Here is a 19,485-nt window from a genome sequence, read left to right as displayed (position 1 = left end):
CAGGTTCCAGTGGGAGCAATTTTTTACGTGTAAATGCATATGTTGGCACTTTTGACAGTGTTTGAGCTCTTTGAGAGGAGTTTGACTCCCCGCAGGGATATTTCTTTGCATGCACATGCTTTTGGCGCATATTTGAGTGTCATGACAGACTTCTACGTCTTTGTGGATTAGTACTACCATTGTACGCTTTTGTGGAGCCATCTTTTGGCTAGTACGGCAATCCCGGCCATTTCTAAGACTTGGTCCGGATGATAGCCAATTCTGAGACTTGGCTATACGTTTTGCTGCATAACCTACATTGTTGAGGGTCAATAGCATGAGGTTTTCATTGAGCTAGGGTATTCTCAAATGTGGAGATACCTTTGGTGACACAGGTAGCTGGAGCATCGTCACGAGGCCTCGCCACATAGGACATGTATAGAGTGGTATACGTGCTTGTGACGCCGAGTTGCCGGTCTATGGTCAATTTGACATTTTATGCGCCTTAGTTGGTCTCTATATAGTGTGCTTTTGAGAGGCATTTCCCTCTTTTATGCTTTGTGAGTGACATACTTGATCATTTGTCTCGGATTTTGGTTAACATAGTCCCAAATACAAAGGAGACACTGCCAAAATTTTCCCAGAATTTTTGGTAGTTTTGTCACCATGTCTACTAGCAAAAACCGTGACATTTATGACATAAAGAATTTTGATGGCACTAATTATCAGCTTTTGGAAGAACCAAATGCATGATGTGCTTGTTCAAAAGAAGCAAAAGTTGCCTATGCGGCTAGAACTGAAGATATGCACATGACTCAGTTTCAGTGGAGGAACTTGATGAGCTATGCAGGTCTATGATTAGACTGCACCTTAGTGAGTCGGTGTACTTTTCAGTGCTAGAATGCAAGGCTGCTCATGCTTTATGGCAGAAATTATGCGACACTTACAAAAAGGATACGGTTAGCAATAAGGTTTTCATTATATGAAAACTTTTCAACCTTTGTATGGAGGAGTCAACTAGCGTTGATAGCCATATCAATGATTTTGATTCTCTTTTTGCCCAGATTCGTGCACAGCGCATGACCATTGATGATGAGATGAAAGCAATCTTTTTGCTTTGTGAAGGATTGTTATGCTTGGAAGTGTGACAAAGAGGAGGGCAAAGGTAAAGGAAAAGATCATGATGATAAAAAGGAGAAACCAAAGAGTTGGGTTAAGACTGAAGAATTGATATAGTTCGGGATGAGAGTGATGCGCAAGACATTAATATGTTGACTAAAAATATTGATGTCTTTTATGACGCACATGAAACTCTATCTTTGCAGAGTTCTATGCCATTTGAACTCCTTATTAGTGGGGAAGTATCCGTACATGGATTCTTGATTCGGGTGCTTCGTTGCATGTCACACCTCATAGGCATTGGTTTACTACCTACGAGGAAACCATTGGCTCTGTTACACTTAGTGACACTTACTCTTGTGACATTGTTGGCGTAGGTGATATTGTCATGATTATGGAAAATGGGGTGAAGTTTATCATCCATAATGTGCATCATGTTCCAGCCTTGACACGCAATTTGATTTCAGTTGGACGTCTTGATGACTTGGGTTACAAAGTCACTTTTCATCAACAGTCTTGGCGTGTTGCAAAGGGTCATCTTATTATAGCCCATGGTTCTAAAGTTGGTTCACTTTATCCACTTTATGTATCTGATAAAAACAATGTTCTTTCTATAATCAAGCTGCCAACCGTTGCTTTGTGGCGATTAGGGCATATGTCAAAAAAGGGAATGGAGATACTCTCTCGTTTGGGCTACTTACCTTCTTTGTCATTTTTTAATTTTCCTTTTGTGAGCACTGTCAATATGGAAAGCAAACACAGACACATCGTACACATTCTTTTGACAAAGAAAGAAAACCCTTAGAGCTTGTGCACAGTGATTTATGTGGGCCTATGCCTTCCAAATCCCATGGTGGTGCGTCTTATTATGTTACATTCATTGATGATGCAACAAGCATGTTTGGGTCTATGCCATGAAGTCTAAAGATGAGACCTTTTCTTGCTTCAAGAAGTTCTTATCTAGTGTTGAAACTCAGTCTGAACATAAGTTGAAAGATTTGCGCTCAGACAATGGTGGAGAATATGTCTTCAAAGAGTTTGCAGATTTTTGTTCAAGTAAGGGAATTAAGCATGACTTTACAGCTCCTTATAGCCCTGCACAAAGTGGTGTTGTAGAACGAATGAATAGGACCATCCAAGAGAGGATTATGTCTATGCTATCATATGCTAATTTACCGCAAGCGTTTTGGGCTGAAGCATTATACACAGTCATGTACTTGATCAATAGATCAACACATGCTTCATTATAGTTTTGTGTACCCTTGGAGTTATGGTCATGACATAAATTGTCTTATGAAAAACTCTGCACGTTTGGCTGTGAAGCTTATGCACATGTACCCAAGGAGCTGCATGCTAAGCTAGAACCTAAGTCCACGAAATGCATCTTCATTGGCTATCAATAAATAGCCCTTTTTAAGCATTATTCTTAATACAAAAAAAACAAGAGAAAAAAATAAAAAGCACGCAATCATGACACACCTTCCTCAGGCACCCACGCTTGCGGAACAACTTCAAAATCTGCAACAGTCACTCACATATGAACGCATGCGAAGGCAAGAACTTGAAGATAAATTATTACATTGTGCATGCACCGAATCTGTACCGGCACCCATGAAAAACAAAATTAGCAGAAAAGCCTTCACTTTCAAGGATTTTGATGGCACTAAAGATGCTAGCACGGTTCTAGCATGGGTTAGTCAACTAGATGACTATTTCCATGATGAAGACTTTCCCGAGTGTGAAATGGTAAAATGTGCATCAAATCATCTCATTAGCAGCGCCGCATTGTGGTGGAACGCCACCAAATAGCATGGGAGAAGACCATGCACCTAGCATGCATTTAAAAAAGTGTTTTTACCCCAATTTTTGCGCACACAATACAAAGCTAAAGCACGACGTCAGTGGGATTTAATTCGACAGGGTCGAAATGAGATGTACAGGGTTACATTGACCGTTTTTGGACTTGTTTAATTCAATTGCAAGCTATTGAACATGTTAGTCGCAGGAAATTGAAGCGTAAGTACATATCAGGCTTGGCACTACAAATTGGTGCTGAGATAGATATGTTCGAACCAGATTCTCTGTCAAAGGCTATTAATTTGGATCTCAACGCAGAAAAGAAGAAAGGTGGACAACCCTCTCACACTGATCAACCTGCTAACACTAACCACAACAAGAGATCTCCTTTCTCTACTAACTTTGACAAAAACAAACACCAAAGCCATACTTTTTTCAAGAGGCGTAGATTCGACAATTCTCCTACAACTGCTCAACCTCATACAAGCAACAACAACACCCAGCAACGAGGCAGCCAAAATTCTTTCAACCAACGTTCTCCTCCAAATTCTAATGGTAACAAAAAGGTGAAGTGTTGCTAAAGGCAATGGTCAATCCAATGGCTATTCCAATGGAGTCAACAGAAATTCAAGTCAAAACCCTTCAACAACAACCGTCCCAATGGAGGTACTCTTAACCTCATCGAAGATGCTACACCCGACGACAATGAAATGGAAGCTAACTACGGTGAGGGATATGATCCTGATTATGATAACGATGACAATCCATCCTTAGGTACTCTTATATCTCCTCACACTTTGTTTAAAGTGCAAGGCACTGTTAAGGGTGAAAGTGTCACCATTTTGGTAATGATGGTAGTAGCCATGATTTCATTTCCACACGATTGACACAGCAACTATCTCTCTCTGAAATATCATCACCTCACAAGGTCAAAACTATTTTTAATAATCAACATTTTAATTGTAAAACCCAAGTCACTGTTGAAGTTTGCATTGGTGAATTCACACAAGCACGTACATTTCTGGTAGCACCATTGCATGGTCTTGATATGACTTTAGGAATGCCATTTTGTCATGAATTTGACCCGTTGATTAATTATAAAACACGTACAATGTCTCTCACTCATAATAATAAAAATTTCTCCATCCAAGCAACACTGGCACATCAAAAATTTCCACTCCTCTCTCACACTCAAGACAAAAGAGAATTCAAAAACAGGGGAAAACATATCTAGTATTGGTAAATTAAATTTCTACTGAAAATGAAACTTCACATAACTCCACACACGATGAATTTCTCTCATAATTTAAAGATTATTTCATGCATGATCTGCTACCTGGAATTCCACCATCACACAGAAGACCACAAAATTGACATTATACCGGGTAGTGAACCTCCTTGTAGAGCACTTTATCGTGTAAATCCTACCACACACAGGGAAATACAAACTCAAATCACTGATTTACTTGACCGAGGCCTAATCCGACCTAGTAGTTCACCATACGAAGCTTCAGTACTTCTTGTCAAGAAGAAAAATGGAACCTTTCGTATGTGTATCGACTACAGGGCTTTAAACAAAATCACCATTAAGAATAGGTTTCCAATTCCTAGAGTGGATGATCTATTAGACAAACTGAAAGGGGCAAACATATTTAGCAAAATTGATCTCAAATCAGGGTATCACCAAGTTAAAATGTTTGAACATGATGTCTACAAAACTGCTTTTAGAACACAAACTGGACACTATGAATTCCTTGTCATGCCATTTGGTTTGACAAATGCACCAGCCACCTTCACACGCATGATGAATAGAATTTTCATTGACCATCAAGATTTTGTGATTGTATTTTTTGATGACATATTGGTATTTAGTAAATCTGAAGAAGAGCATAAACAGCATTTAACACGTGTATTTGATCTGCTTGCACAAAATCACTTGTATTTGAATCCTGAAAAGAGTTCATTTTTCCAATCTGAAATTGAATATTTGGGACATATTGTATCGGGTAAGGGAATACATATCGATCCAAAGAAAATTGAAGCCATTCAGTCATGGCCTAGACCCAAAAACTTGCATGAGCTACGTTCTTTTATTGGTCTTTGTAGCTATTACTGGAAATTTGTTCTTAATTTTGCTTACAAATCACATTATTTGACTCTCCTGTTGAAGAAAAACACGACTTATGAATGAACTGATTTGCAAGAAAGCTCATTTAATGCACTTAAACATGCTTTGACTAATGCACCTATATTGCAATTGCCTAATTTTGAAAGACCATTCTTTGTGGTAGTCACTGATGCTAGTGGAAAAGGTATCGGTGCAGTCCTTATGCAAGATAACCATCCAATTCCTTTTGAAAGTCGTAAATTCAAACCGTCTGAAACAAAGTTCAGTACTTATGATAAAGAGTTGACTGCTGTGGTACATGCATTGAAAATTTGGAAACACTATGTAATGGGTACTGACTTGATCATTGAAACTGATCAACAAAGTATCAAATATTTACTTTCTCATCCCTTAATAGATGATACATATTAAGTGGGCCGCTTTTATTCAAATTTTTCAGCCCAACATTCAACCTGGTAAAGAAAACGTTGTAGCTGATGCTTTGAGTAGAAGACCCTCACTTAATCACCTATCAACCATTACGGGAACTTCATTTGACACTATGCCTGACACTTATGCACATGATGATGACTTCAAAACGACATGGTTGCATATGCTTGATAATTCTGTGCACACATTCCTCGAATACACTATTTAAGAAAACTTCCTTTATTTCAAACAAAAATTGTGTGTGACTCAACCTTTCTGTACATTAATTATTGACGAATTGCACAAACCACCTTATGTTGGACATAGAGGATTTGCTGTAACTTTTCAAAATTTATGTCGTGATTTCTATTGGCCTACTATGAGAATGGATGTTAAACAGTATGTTTCAACTTGTTGGATTTGTCAAAAAATCAAAGCAGCTACTACAGGTAAGAAATTAGGACTTTTACACCATCTCCCCATTCTTGAAAGACCTTGGGAACACATTTCAATGGATTTTGTTACTGGTTTCCCACTTACAATGCACAAACATGACAGGATTTTGACTATTATTGACCGTTTTTCTAAATAAGCGTATTTCATTCCTTGTAAGAAAACACTCACAGCACATCAAGCTGCACTTTTGTTTCTTAAGACTGTTTTCGCACATCATGGTTTGCCTAAAGTGATTATTTCTGATCGAGATTCAAAATTTTGTAGTGCTTTTTGGACTACTGTGTTTGAAAATCTTGGCACTACACTTGACTTCACTTCTGCATTTCATCCTGAATCTAATGGTCAAACTGAAGTCACCAACTGCACTATTATTGACTTGTTAAAGGCTTATGTTTCTTCTCAACCTAAGAAATGGGATGATTACCTGCATATTCTACAATTTGCATACAACAACAACACTCACACTGCCACGGGTAAATCTCCATTTGAAGTTGTATATGGTCACTCTCTTCCTACTTCTGCTTCACGTCTTTCTAATGTTATGCCTGCCGCGCTGATAATTTCACTACTGACTTTCATGATATTTATGCAAGTGTGCATTCTGCCATTAAACACTCACAAGAACTTTACACCAAGCATGCTAACAAGCACCGCAAGGCACACCAATTCAAAGAAGGTGATCATGTTTTACTTTGCATCAAAAAACGAAGGATCAAAAGTGTTGATACCAATGTCTTTGCTAAGCTTGCTCCTCGTTTTTATGGACCTTTTAAAATTTCAGCTGCCATTAATGATGTTTCTTTTCGTTTAGACTTACCTGCACATTGGCACATACACAATGCCTTTCACATTAGTCTTATACGCCCATTCAGAGGACCCCTACCTACACACCACATTTATGAAGACTCACCTTCACCTGTAGACCAAGAAGAGAAACTCATCCCTGACAAAATAGTTGATCACGAGACCACCACTACACGCACGGGCATGGTTTATAACCGTTACCTTTTGGCCACCCTAGAGAGGATGCCAAATGGATGCCTGAAAATATTTTTCGCAACTTCCCCGACCTTCTGCACAATTTCCATCACTCACGGACCAGTTGATTTCTCTATTGAGCAACTGAGAACAGTTGCTATCCTGGTGGGAGGGATGTTATGAAACTGGGCACTCTCCTGTTGTAGTGGTCAGCTGCAATTGGGATAGCTGGCATAATGGTTAATTATGTGTTGTCTATTTATTTTCTAATTGAGTTGATGATGATTTTGTAGAGTGGAATGCGGGGAGTTGATGAAGAGGCGCCGGCAATTAGTCTTGGCCATTTTATATTTGCATAGTATTTTAGAATATCATTTCAATAAGCCACTATGGCTCTGTAAATAGTTGTAGTGGGAACTCCCCTTATGGGTCATGCAAGAACTAATGAGCTTCACTCATTTACAAAAGTGAAGTGGTTGTAAAAAGAGGGGCCTCAATTTTTGGCACCTTAAACTCAAAAATAATATATTAAATACCAACTCCACAAGAGAGGTGCCGTGGAGTTTGGGGCTAGATTTAGGCCTTTCTCTTGCAGATTCTCTTCTCTACTCTCTTATGCTATGGTTATTTTTTATGTGTACTCTCTAATCTAGTCTCCATCTCTTACACATCTCTTACACTCTCTTACAAGCATGTCTATGTCAATCTTTGTTCTGTGTGTGTGTGTGTGTGTGTGTGTGTGTGCGCGCGCGTGCGCACGCGCTTAGAAATTGGAAGAAGAGATGGACAGGTTGATGGTGATGTTTTGGAGCATATGTTGAATAGCTTAAGCAGTCGGTCTCCCCCTCTTCTCCCAACAAAGTATGTGCTATTTTGTATATGATATGTTAAGTTGATTATTCATGTGAATTATTATAATAAACTACATAGATAGCATTTTGTGGCTACAATCATGTAGGAGAAAGAAGAATTTCCTACTACATGGTTAGTTAAAACTCCCATATAGCTATAATATTATGGCTACAGCCATCTAGGAGAATCGAGACAAACTATTAAGGAATTCTTGCTAAATGGTTACTTAAAACTCCTATATAGCTATAATATTATGGTTACAACCATATAGGAGTATTCTCATTATTACATGTTTGCACTCTTACTAGATATGTGTATTCAATCTAGTAAGTTGCCTAGTAATTATATATTTTTTTCTATATAAAAATGCATCCAAAGCTCCTTGTGTCGGCATCAATAGCTGCTACAAATGGGGACATGTTGGTGGGTAGTATGAATAGACTGGGGTTGGGCTACGTGATTGCCATTACACTTGGCATGTTGGCATCGCTATCCGTGATGAACAACGCTGACCATTGTAACGGCTGCTATAGTTGTTGAATCATGCGGTAATAGTGATGCAAAAAAACGTGAGGAGAGAGGGTAATTGAAGTGTAGCGGCTAGCCATAGAGAGAAATAAATCAATAAATGAGAGAAGAACAACGTCAATATGATGGCAGCATCAATAGCTGCTGCAAATGGGGACGTGCTAGGCAATATGAATAGACTAGGGTTGTTGGGCTATGTGATTGCCATATATTGCAGTTGGCATGTTGGCATCGTTGTGCGTGATGATGCTGTTGTGCACACGGCTTCACGCCGCAGTATGTCGATCAATACCCTCCCCCTCCTCCACATTTGCTTGTTGCCCGAGCTCAACACCTCCAACAAGTAGCTATATATGCAGGCGGCAATAGAATAAGCAATAGTGTGCCTCAAGGGGAGGGCACTATAGTTGTCATTCATCAAGAGCAACTACAAGTCACATCGCCTGGGGGTGGCTTAGATGAGGAGACGTTGGCCTCCTATCCCAAGTTCTTGTACACAGCTACAGAGCAGGTTGCGACAAAGATGCAAAACCCACGTCGGGCGGCTTCTTTGCCATGTCAGTGCCTGCATCACGCACCATCAAGGATTCCTGTTGCCCCATCTACCTGGTTAACTACTGCGAGGGTCACACGCTATGCCTTCTCCTCGATATATAACCACTGGCCGCCTTCTCCTCGATATATAACCACTGGCCGCCTTCTCCCCGACTGTGGCCATGCCTTCCACGTGCATTGCATCGATGCCTGGCTTTGCTTGCATGTCTCTTGTCTCGTCTCTGTAGATCTTCTCCCCTGCCCTCTCCCATCGCGTATACCCTTCTCTCTGAGCTCATTCCTTTGGCTCGTAATCCCTTGGGGTAGGCTAATCTATGTTTGTGTACTTCTACATAATTTCTTTTTGGATTTATAAAGCGTACTCATTGTTTCCCATCACATTTCCAAGGGAAATAGTACCATTTTAGCGCCAACGCTCAACTCAACTCCATCCCTGCATTGCATGTGGTGGATAAAGCTTCCACTGGCATTTTGGCATTTGTTTTTTGGCCTACATAAGGCCTTCGTTAAGCATGGAACCCTTGGAAGAAATTGCAGACCATTGATAAAGCTTGCCACATGATCACAATATATAGAAAACCTTTTTTTGTAAAATGGCAAGCAAGTAGGGGGTTACCAGCTGAAGTTAAATTTAAAAAAAGGCCAAATCAAGTGAGATTCGGGGAGTAAGCACACCTTGCTGGCATCACAGAGGAGGGGGGAAAGACCAACAGGCATCGTATGAGGTAGGTGAAAACCAGTTCAGGTCGCACGAGGTAGGAAAAAAGGAAGAGGGCATGGTGCAAGTTCTGAAGCAAGCTTTTTTATTATGAAGGATGTCATTGGAAGCAACAAATTCATTGGGTTAGTATCTCCGTATCTGGTTCGTGTGCCAGAGTTCGAACACCAATTTTAACTATCGGCAATTTTGCGTGCCACAAGGTGGAGCGAGAAAATATTCATGAAGGTATCTACAAAGGCCACTTAAAATGGCAAGCCAGGTACGAAGTATCGGTTGGGGTAAACTCAAAAAACAACCAGAATCTCATCGAGATGCCCGTCTAGAAAGCAAAAGGTGTGGACAGAGTAGGTTGATGAGCTACAGACGAGAGCTACAGACGAGGAAGGGGCATGGGGGGCATGAGGCATCATGCAACGCAAGAACCGGACAAAGAAGACCTGCGAGGCTAGTTTTGGTTATATTTCGGCCCGCTTGCCCTCGTGGCAAAGCAGTTCATGCCGGTTACGAGTTGAATGTAGCCGTTAGGTGACCTTTGACCAAAAGGTCAACCTGCGAAGCTCACACACATTCTCGAACCCCCGACCTCGCAACCCAAAGGCACTACCCTAACCATTGCGCTGCGTGCGTGCAACTGCACAAGCTATGGTGCATATTGTACATATTTTTAAAATGTGTGTTGCGCCCCCAAAAAGCGACGTGACCGGCTGGGCAGGTAGCCTCCACCTACACGTACACAAGCAGGCCGAAATTTATCATGAGCCAGCGAGGCTCAAGCAAGGGCTGGAGTTGGCCGTTCCAGGATTTTTTTTTTTATTGTATTGTTCGCCTACAAAGGCAAGGTCACCTAGATGGTGGGTTTGCTATGATACTCACGACAAGGCGTACAATCTTTTGAGTTACACGTGTTCGATCCCCCCATCCGTTTTAGGGGTGAGTTCAAAAGCTTAGATTCGGAGGAATCTTTTGGAATGAATGAATAAAGTAGAGTGTCGCCATATGGAGCAACTTTTTTTTTTCCCCTGTGAAAGGGACATTAACTAAGTGTTTATGTAGGCTTTTCTATCTCGTTGAGGAGTGGGTCACACAATCTCACACAGTCTTTCTTATTATTGTCCTCCAGTGCAGGCCATTGTGAAATTTCACCTTGTTTAGTTAAGGCTTTAAAGGATACAGCATCCACATGTCGCCATGCTATGGCACGGTGGCTAAGGGTGTGCATCAGCTTTGCGCAAAGAGAGAGAGAGAGAGAGAGAGAGAGAGAGAGAGATGCCCTATAATGGTGCATAAGTGTAAGAGAGAGAGGGAAAGTCACGGTGGTGAGCCGAGTGGGTGTGCATGTGTGTGTGCCTGAGAGATTGAGAACTGTGTGACTTTTGCTTCACTATCCTTGTCCTTGTGGGCTTCTTTCTAAGGCCATCTCCACTTCTCTGATGGGTGGTGATGCTATGAGCTCATTTTTGCTTCTCGCAAGCTATCTAAGAGAGAGAGAGAGAGAGAGAGAGAGAGAATCAATCTATCGAGCATGATCTTCATCGAATACAAAGGGCACCAAACACAAACCTAAGCTTTGGGATAGATAGACCAAAGTGTACACACACACACAAACACAAACACAGAGCATGCTTACTAGATTGATCTTAAGAGAAGTGAATATCCTAAGGCCACCAGCCCTTATCTCTTCACACCGTACAGACATTACTTGGTGAAGCTTTTTGTTGCAAATTATGTGATGATGTGCGCTGCTGTAGTTTCTTGCTCACAAGAAAGAGATAGAGATACAAGCCAATTGGAAAGACAACAAAGGTGTCGGGACCAATTGCATTCCCAATGTGTTGAAGCCAAACACAAACATTTGGATCGAGGGGTGGAGATGGATAGAGTGAGACAACGAAAGGAGGAGGGTTTATGCTGCTTTTGTCAATGGTGCCCCTTATGTGAGTTATGCATGTATGTTGTCCCTATGGTACACAATGGTGCATCCAATGGCCATGGCTCCTTTTTTTGCCGTGTTTGTGTCACTATTATTAGTCAGATAGAGAAACTTATTGATATGCATGTGAAAGATTTTCTACCGCAATGAAGAAACAATTGTAAAATTGCTATTGCATAGTGAGAACACAAAGAAAGCATTCCACTTAGAAGGAATATTTGCACTATAAGACTAAAGGCCATGCTTTTCTTATTGTGGCAAGGCATGGATCACATACTTGTGTGTGTGTGTGTGTGCGTGCGCGTGCATGCACACACGTGTATACGTGCACGTGTGTGTGTGTGTTTATTTTTTTTGAAATATATTGTAATCTAAATAGTTCATTTTTACATTTCTTTTTAATAATCTCATACTTTATTGTGACAACAATGTTTTGAAATACTAGTGTCACTTTCTCTCTTGTAATTATTAAAGCCCTCTCAATAGCCTTGTGTTCTCTTCCATTATTTTAGTGAAGATATCATAGATTTGGTTCATTAGATATTATGCACCACTTTATTGCACACCTTTTTTGATTCATTAATTTAATATGAAAATTAAAGCTAATTCGTAAACCTAGTATTCCATGCTCTCTTTATCTTGAGGTATCTGGTGTGTTGTGTGTGTCATGTGTGCACATTTTGGGGTGTGTGTGTGTGTGTTTTGGGGGAGAGAGAGAGAGAGAGAGAGAGAGAGAGAGAGAGAGAGAGAGAAGATTAATTGCTTCACACTTTGATTTCATATATACAAACACCACATTTTAATAGTTTGTTGCTTCTCAACTTTGTTGATAAAATCACAAGGCCAAGATCCCAGTGTAATATAGAGAAGTCAAGGCTGATCTCCCTATCGAAAAATGACTCCTTTGACCCCTCTGCCTGGTCGGGGAGGTTGTTACAAAAGGGAATATTTTCAGACATCTAGGGTCCCCTTGGGGATGAATGTAAATCACAAACAAAGATTTCAGTGGGTCCTCGAAAAAATCAGAACAAAAATGAGTAGGTGGGGCTATGCTCTTCTTCCATTCCCAAGTCGGAAAAGTGATTAATGCATTTATGCTCCCTTATATTGCCTTCACTAGCCCGCTTCTCAAGATGGCGAAGTGTCACTGTAAAGAATTCTTAAAGCCAGTAAAAAGATTTTTATGAAAAAAAACCACGAAATCCTCTAGGCCATGGCAATGGGCCAGTAGGGAGTCAGTCGCTCGGCCAGTGGATCAAGGAGGCCTTGGAATTCTCAACCCTGTGGACCATGTAGAAGCTCAGTGCACAAAATTTGTAGTCTCATTGGCTAAACAGGATCAAGCTTGGGCTATTATAACCAAAGATATGATAGAAACATGTAAACTTGGTTCGAAAGGTGGTAACTGGAAAGAGGTAGAGGTTCATGACAAACTATTAGCCTCGACATGGTCTACTCTTAGTCTGGGGGGCATCTCAGGGGAATTGGTGAGGAAATGCAACAGAGCAACGAGAGTCTTAGAGTGGGGAGAAGAAACCAGATACTTCAAGAACTCCATTTTGCATTGGTCCCCCTGGCTCTCTAAAGTTGTAGTTCCACCACAAAGTCCCTATTAGATAGAAACAGCCAGGAAACTGAATAATAAGGGATTGAATCAACTTAGGCACTTTTGGGATGGTGACAACAAGAGATGGAAAACCATTGACCTTCTGGTAACCCAGTTCCAACTTAATGGCTTGGAGACTTTACTGGTCAACAAAGTGATAAAAGAGCTTGACAATGTAGTGATGCCAATTTGTGAATCGGGGTTTGAATGGAATGCCTGGAGATGGCCTAGAAGCAGACTCTTAGGAAACCCCATTCTAAATGCATATATCATGCAATGATGCACAAGAAGAATAGGTCTAGCACCCTTAACAAGATATGGAAAAAACAATGGCCGGAGGAATGGTGGGAGCAAGTGACGGAGAACATCTGGAAGCCAAAGTTGCCGCAGTACATGAAGGTATTTCTATGGAAGGTAATGTGGAGTGCTCTTCCGATGGGGGTGAAGATACAAGAGAGAGGGATTGGACCAGATCAATGCTTGGGGTGCAGGTTAGCTAGTGAGGATCTGGCCGGTACAAAGGACATCGAAATTTGGTTTTTTCAAGGCTGATCTATTCCTTGGAGGTAAGAAGTTGGGAAGTCTTGCCCTCCTAATCAGCACTCAAATTGTAAGGTACTTCTTCCATAATGTATGGCAGACAAACTGCCGAGTGTTCGAAGGAGATCCTGAGGTGGCAAGCTTCGCGGAGATTATACAAGAAAGCAAAGTGCTAATATGAACGCTTGGGCGAAAGCAAAATTTGGAAGATTGGTCTAGGACTACTCATGCCTTCTTGTCAATAGACAGTAAGTAAAGCCTATAAATTTTGTTCCAATTCGGTGGTGAAAGGCCTTAATACGAGGCGGCAAACATCCAGCTTGTAAACTTTTGCACCTCAAGTCTCGATACGAGCTTGAGGTTCGTTTTGTAATTTTATGACGTTGGAGAGGGGGAATGGGGGAAACACCCGGCACAACAACAAAGGCCTCTCTATAGCTCAGGGTATCTATCCACAACACCCCTATCCTCTCAGAAAGCACCTTCAAAAACACACTTCTCACTAGCAGACCACTACCTGCTCTTTTCCCAATGCCTACACACTCCACAAGTCCACCACACAATGCACACCTATTGCCACAGTCAGTCTCCACCCTTGCACACACACACACACACATACAGCCGCTCAATCTCACTCTCTCACACAAAACACCGTCGGTCCGGGGGGCCACACACATCCACACTGTCGGCACCGAGGGGGAACACAAGAGCAGGAGAAAGAGAAGGGGTTAAGGGGAAATGACAACAAAACAGGGCAACAATGACTTGATTATGCTTCAAAAGGCATGTACAGAGCTTGCAATGCCATCACAATGGCCATTCTTAAGAGAAATTACAAAGGGATTGGACAAGCACACTCCTCTCCCAAAGAACTCCACTTTGCAGGCTTCAAACAGCACAAAAAAACCCCATTTCATTAAAAAAATGGCTTTCATAGTGGGGGGTCTTCAACTTTGGAAACTACTTCCTAATTGGCCATCTGACATCTTAATTTGGTATCTTTTGGAAGGGGGGAGCTGCTTTGCTTCTATTTGCTCTCTAACTCTCTTTTTCTTTTTCACTTGAGGGGGGGTGCACTAGTGACATCGCTAGTGCCCCTTGGCATTTTTTATTATTTTTTACTTTTTTCCTTCTTAACCTTACCCTTTTTACCTTTGAATTTGGCCCTTTGGGCTTTTGACCCATCTCCACTCCATCTGCCCACCTGAGTTTGGCTTGGCTTGGCCTGACCATCCTTGGGTTCCCTTCTTTTCCCGTTTGGTCCGCCCTTGGACTGCCCCTGCTTGGTCTTCTTTATGGGCCTTTGTCCGGCTTTGTCGGTCGCCCTTCGAGTCTCTTACTCCTTCTCCCCTAGGCTGATGCCCTTCCACTCGACTTGGCTCAGGCCCGGTTGCTCTGCCAGGCCACTCTCTCCCTCTATAGAACTCACCTCCCTTGTATGCCCACCGAGATTGCCTCTCTCTCTCTCTCTCTCTCCACTGTGGGACCGCCCCTTGCCCTACCACTAGTGATATCGCTAGTGGGGGGGTGCTCGCTTATCTTCAAAAAGGGGGGCGCGGGATTGGCCTCTTCAATCGCCAACTTGCCACATCACCACAGCACAAGGACCCTCGACCACTGCCAGCGGCAAGCGGCGCCGCCTCACGCTACTAGTGCATAACCAGCGCCCACGAGCCGCCGACCGCCGCGTGTAGTGCTCAACACAGTGCACGCCATAGCCCAGGCCAAAGGGGAGCTCGCCTCCTTTACTTGGATGCATGTAAGTAGTCACAGGCCAGACTGTATAGTCCACTTCCCTCGCCATGGACTGCGTATGTGGGATTTTAATGCCACGTGGCAGCAGTTGGGGCGCCCCCTCTTGGGGTGGGTTGAAAAAACGCCCATTAATCTTGGAAAATACAACCTTTTTATGCCACTTCATCCCCTCGCTATTTCTTACCTGAGGCTCCAATTTCTCGGCTATAAAGACCATCTAGAACCCCGCTTTGCCGACTCCGACCCCCTTTAGCCTTGCCGCATTTCGACTCCCATGAGCTCTCAAATCGAGGCCGCAAAAGAACACAAAAAGTATCTAATGTCGCACTATCTGCAATTGATGCTAACTCCTCGCAGTCGTACCTTGCTGATCAAAAATCTGATTGACAAGCGGTCGACTCTACGGACTTCATAGATCATGTACTACATTCTCGAACTTGTTCGAGGCCCAAAAAATGCCAGATGGCACGACTCCCCATGCGATCGACTTGGCTCATCACTGCCCCCCGCAAAATCTTCATCTAGCCATAACGTGCCATCCTGAGCTCTGATTAGCAATTCGAAAAGACAAGCATGCTCCACAATTTGAGCTCTACACATCTATCTGCTGACATCCACTTGGGCCACCTGTCCCCATCTGCCATGTCCATTGGGGATCTGCAACACCTTCTAACTTTGAACTTCAGTATCTTGCACACTAGAGCTCCCTTTGATGAGCCGTCTAGACCGCCTTCTAGAGCACATTGAACACTACATTTCGAAGCACTGACTTGGCACTTTGGGCAACTTCACGTGCTATCCCAATTGAGCCACCTGTGGGCTTTTTTGGCCTAAAAATCCATTCAGCATACATTCTCGCTACCCTTTGGCTGCCCAAGACCTTGGTACCTACCCTAGCCTTCTACATTGCACGTGTTTGCAGCCTTTGCCTGACATAGATCACTTTCCAGCTTGGACCAACTTTGGTTGCACCATCATTGCCTAGCCCCCTCGTCGAACATTTATGTTCAACCAAAAGCATATTTACAGAACTTTGGAAACTTGCACACCAAACTGACAACTGGACGCACTCACAAAATCACAACCCTATGCACAGACTATGTACAAAAGCTTTACTTCCCTTCACACACTGCACACTTTAGGTGGGTTGCCCACCCCCCTTAGCTACAATCTGATGCACTCAGGCACTAGACTTCTTTCAAAATACAACTTGAGCCGCACACCGTTCACCATGTTCCTAAGAAGCTTACCATTTGCTCTTACCAACTGATAGGTCCCATTCAGAAAGGCCTTTTGCACTTTATATGGACATGTCCACTTCTTTTTGAACTTCTTCTAGAACATGAAATCCAGGTAACTCTCGTACTTCATGATCAGATCTCCCTCTTCTATTCTCTTGTCTGGCAAGTTCTGATTGAACTTGGCAACCCGCTTCTCTCTCTGATTCATATAGTAGTCTGCTGTTGCTTCTTTGTCCATCCGCAAAGCCTCCAAACTGGCTTGACACGCCACATACCCTTCAAAGCACCTAACTTTGCATGCATCGGCAATACAGCCTCCCTACCATAGACTAGCTCGAACGAAGTGAAATTTGTAGCTATTTTATAGGATGTCCTATATGCCCACAGACACGTCTCTAGATTTGTTTCCCACTCACCTGCTTATACACATACTTTGTTAGCATTTTGATGATTTGCCCATTAGCATTCTCGACTAGACCATTGCATTAGGGGTGATAGGGTGAGAAAAATCGATGTTGAATCTTTAGCTTTTCCACTAATGCACTCATAAGCTTGCTTCTAAACACCTGACCCCTATCAGAAACTAACACCCATGGAACACCAAAATGGCAACAAATGTTATCGAACACAAATTGAGCCACCACATTAGCATTCACTTCCTTCACAGCCTAAGCGTAGTCAATGGCTACTACCACATACTTCTTACCACTTGTAGACTTTGGGAGAGGACCTATGGCATCTAGACCCCCCTTATCAAAAGCACTTTGTGCGATGATGACACCTTGTGACTCTGCTACCAGTCGTCTTTCACCTATGTCTGACAATTGTGGCACATTTTGCACCAGTAATGCACGTCCTTCACTATGGAAGGCCACCAAAAGCCTGCTCTAAGCACTCAAAACAGAACCTGGTCTTTGCCCTGATGTCCACTTTCTTCATGGCATTGCTCCAACACCATACCTATCTCTTCTTTATACAGCACCCTCCTTAGCACTCCGTCACGCCCATAGTTCATTAGATCTTCACCTACCAATGTGAATTTGCGAGCCTTCTACACCACTCTTCTTCTTTGCAACTGGACAAACTCTCTGGACACTGCCCTGTACTCAAAAATCCTTCAATCTCCTTCAGAGTCTCCCTACCTGCATAAGTGGCTGGGGCCACATATAAACCTGCAACATGCAGTTGTACTTTGCTACTTGCTAATTGATCCGCCTCTTGGTCCTTCTCTCTCCTTACATGCTTGAATTTAACCTCTTCAAAAGACCTTAGCATTTTCTTGATGGAAAAGAACCAGTGCTTCAAAGAATCCCGTTTTTACCTGCCATTGGCCTAGCAGTTGCTTGATGACTAGCAACGCATCTCCCTTCACCACCAACTTGGAATGCCGAACTCTATACACTACTTCAAACCCAAATGCAAAGTGAGATACTCCACCTCATTATTGGTGTGGACATCCTCCAGATCATACGCCTTCAAAAATATAGCTTTGCCGTGTGGGTCGTGTATCACCACACCTCCTCCTGCCTTCTGCACTACCCTTCGATATGCTCCATCGAACCACATTGTAAAAGGTTTCTCCAAATCAAGCTCCTCCTTAGCTTCATCTCGCACCACCCTTGGATAGGCTGGCAAATCGACGGCCTTGCTGACAAGAATGTCCGCCAAGTGAGACCGACTCATGTGATCTACCTTGAACTCGAACTCGAACTCTTGCAGCTCCAACACCCACTTCATAATCCTCCTTCCTGGCTTCAAATGTAGCACTACCTCTGGAAATAATTGTTAGCTATCAACACAAAAACTTTGCACTCAATTAGATGCACCTTAAACTTCCTACAAGCAAAGACTAAAGCCATCACCCATTGCTATGCTTTGGTGTAGGTAGTCTCTCCTGGGCCAATCACTCTCCTCTAAAGTATATCGGCTTGCAGCTTCTCCCTACTTTCTGCAATAAAACCGCTCCAATAGCAACCGTGCCTATCGTCATAGACACATAAAAGTCATCATCTCGATTGGGAGGACACACCGCTGGAAACTGACACAAAATTTCCTTGACCCTGTCAAAAGCTTCCTGAGCTTCCTCATCCCACTCGTGACATGCATAGCCTCCCTCGGACTCTGCAGTTGAAGGGGGGCCATCGTCTAGTAGCCTGACACACCCTACTCTATCTTCTTCTTTATCTTTCTGCTCTTTGACCGTGCAATTGCTACCGCACGATTGTAATTTTCTAGGCTCTCGAAATCGATTTCTCTCTCACACTAGGATGCAGACACGCCATGAATTTGTCTAGCTTAAAGTAATCACCATTAGCCAATTGCATGGCTGCCGCTAATCCTACCCAACACTCTTCAAAATGACCCAAAGACAAATTGAACTCTTCACTTACATCTTGTTTAAGTGCCTTTAGGTTCGCATCCATCTCGACTGGGCACGGCTCCTTGCAAAATTCATGAAGAAACCTCGGTCGTAGAGCCGGCCATGCTTGCCCCGGCTTGCCTTCCAGAGCTTCATACCAAACTTTTTCTTTCCCACGCATCACCAAATGAAATGTCTCCATTTTGCTTTCCTCGTTCGGCATACGCAACGATAGCATTTACAGCTCGAAATCTCACATCCACTCGTCGTAGCCCTCCTCGACTGTGAAAAAAATCGGTCCATAGCTTCTAGCCGCCATGACTTCCAACGTGAAAAACCACTTTTTCGATCAACTGGGAGCAATCAGTGTGCTCCTCCGTGGGGGCACCAGAAGATGGAGAGGGGGAATGGGGGAACACACCCGGCACAACAACAAATGCCTCTCTACAGCTCAGGGTATCCACAACACCCCTATCCTCTCAGAAAACACCTTCAAAAACACACTTCTCACTAGCAGATCAATGTTTTCTCTT

The 19,485-nt window shown here is 42.8% G+C and overlaps 1 pseudogene; it reads left to right on the top strand.

The window, feature by feature from the left end:
* The first annotated feature begins 8,370 nt into the window (after positions 1-8,370).
* LOC147463780 (putative RING-H2 finger protein ATL71) lies at positions 8,371-9,106 on the top strand (annotated as a pseudogene).
* The last annotated feature ends 10,379 nt before the right edge of the window (positions 9,107-19,485 follow it).

The sequence above is a fragment of the Adiantum capillus-veneris genome, chromosome 2 (assembly GCF_014529385.1).
Source record: "Adiantum capillus-veneris isolate H3 chromosome 2, ASM1452938v2, whole genome shotgun sequence".
Lineage (NCBI taxonomy): Eukaryota > Viridiplantae > Streptophyta > Polypodiopsida > Polypodiales > Pteridaceae > Adiantum > Adiantum capillus-veneris.
This window is presented reverse-complemented; position numbering and strand designations above follow the sequence as displayed.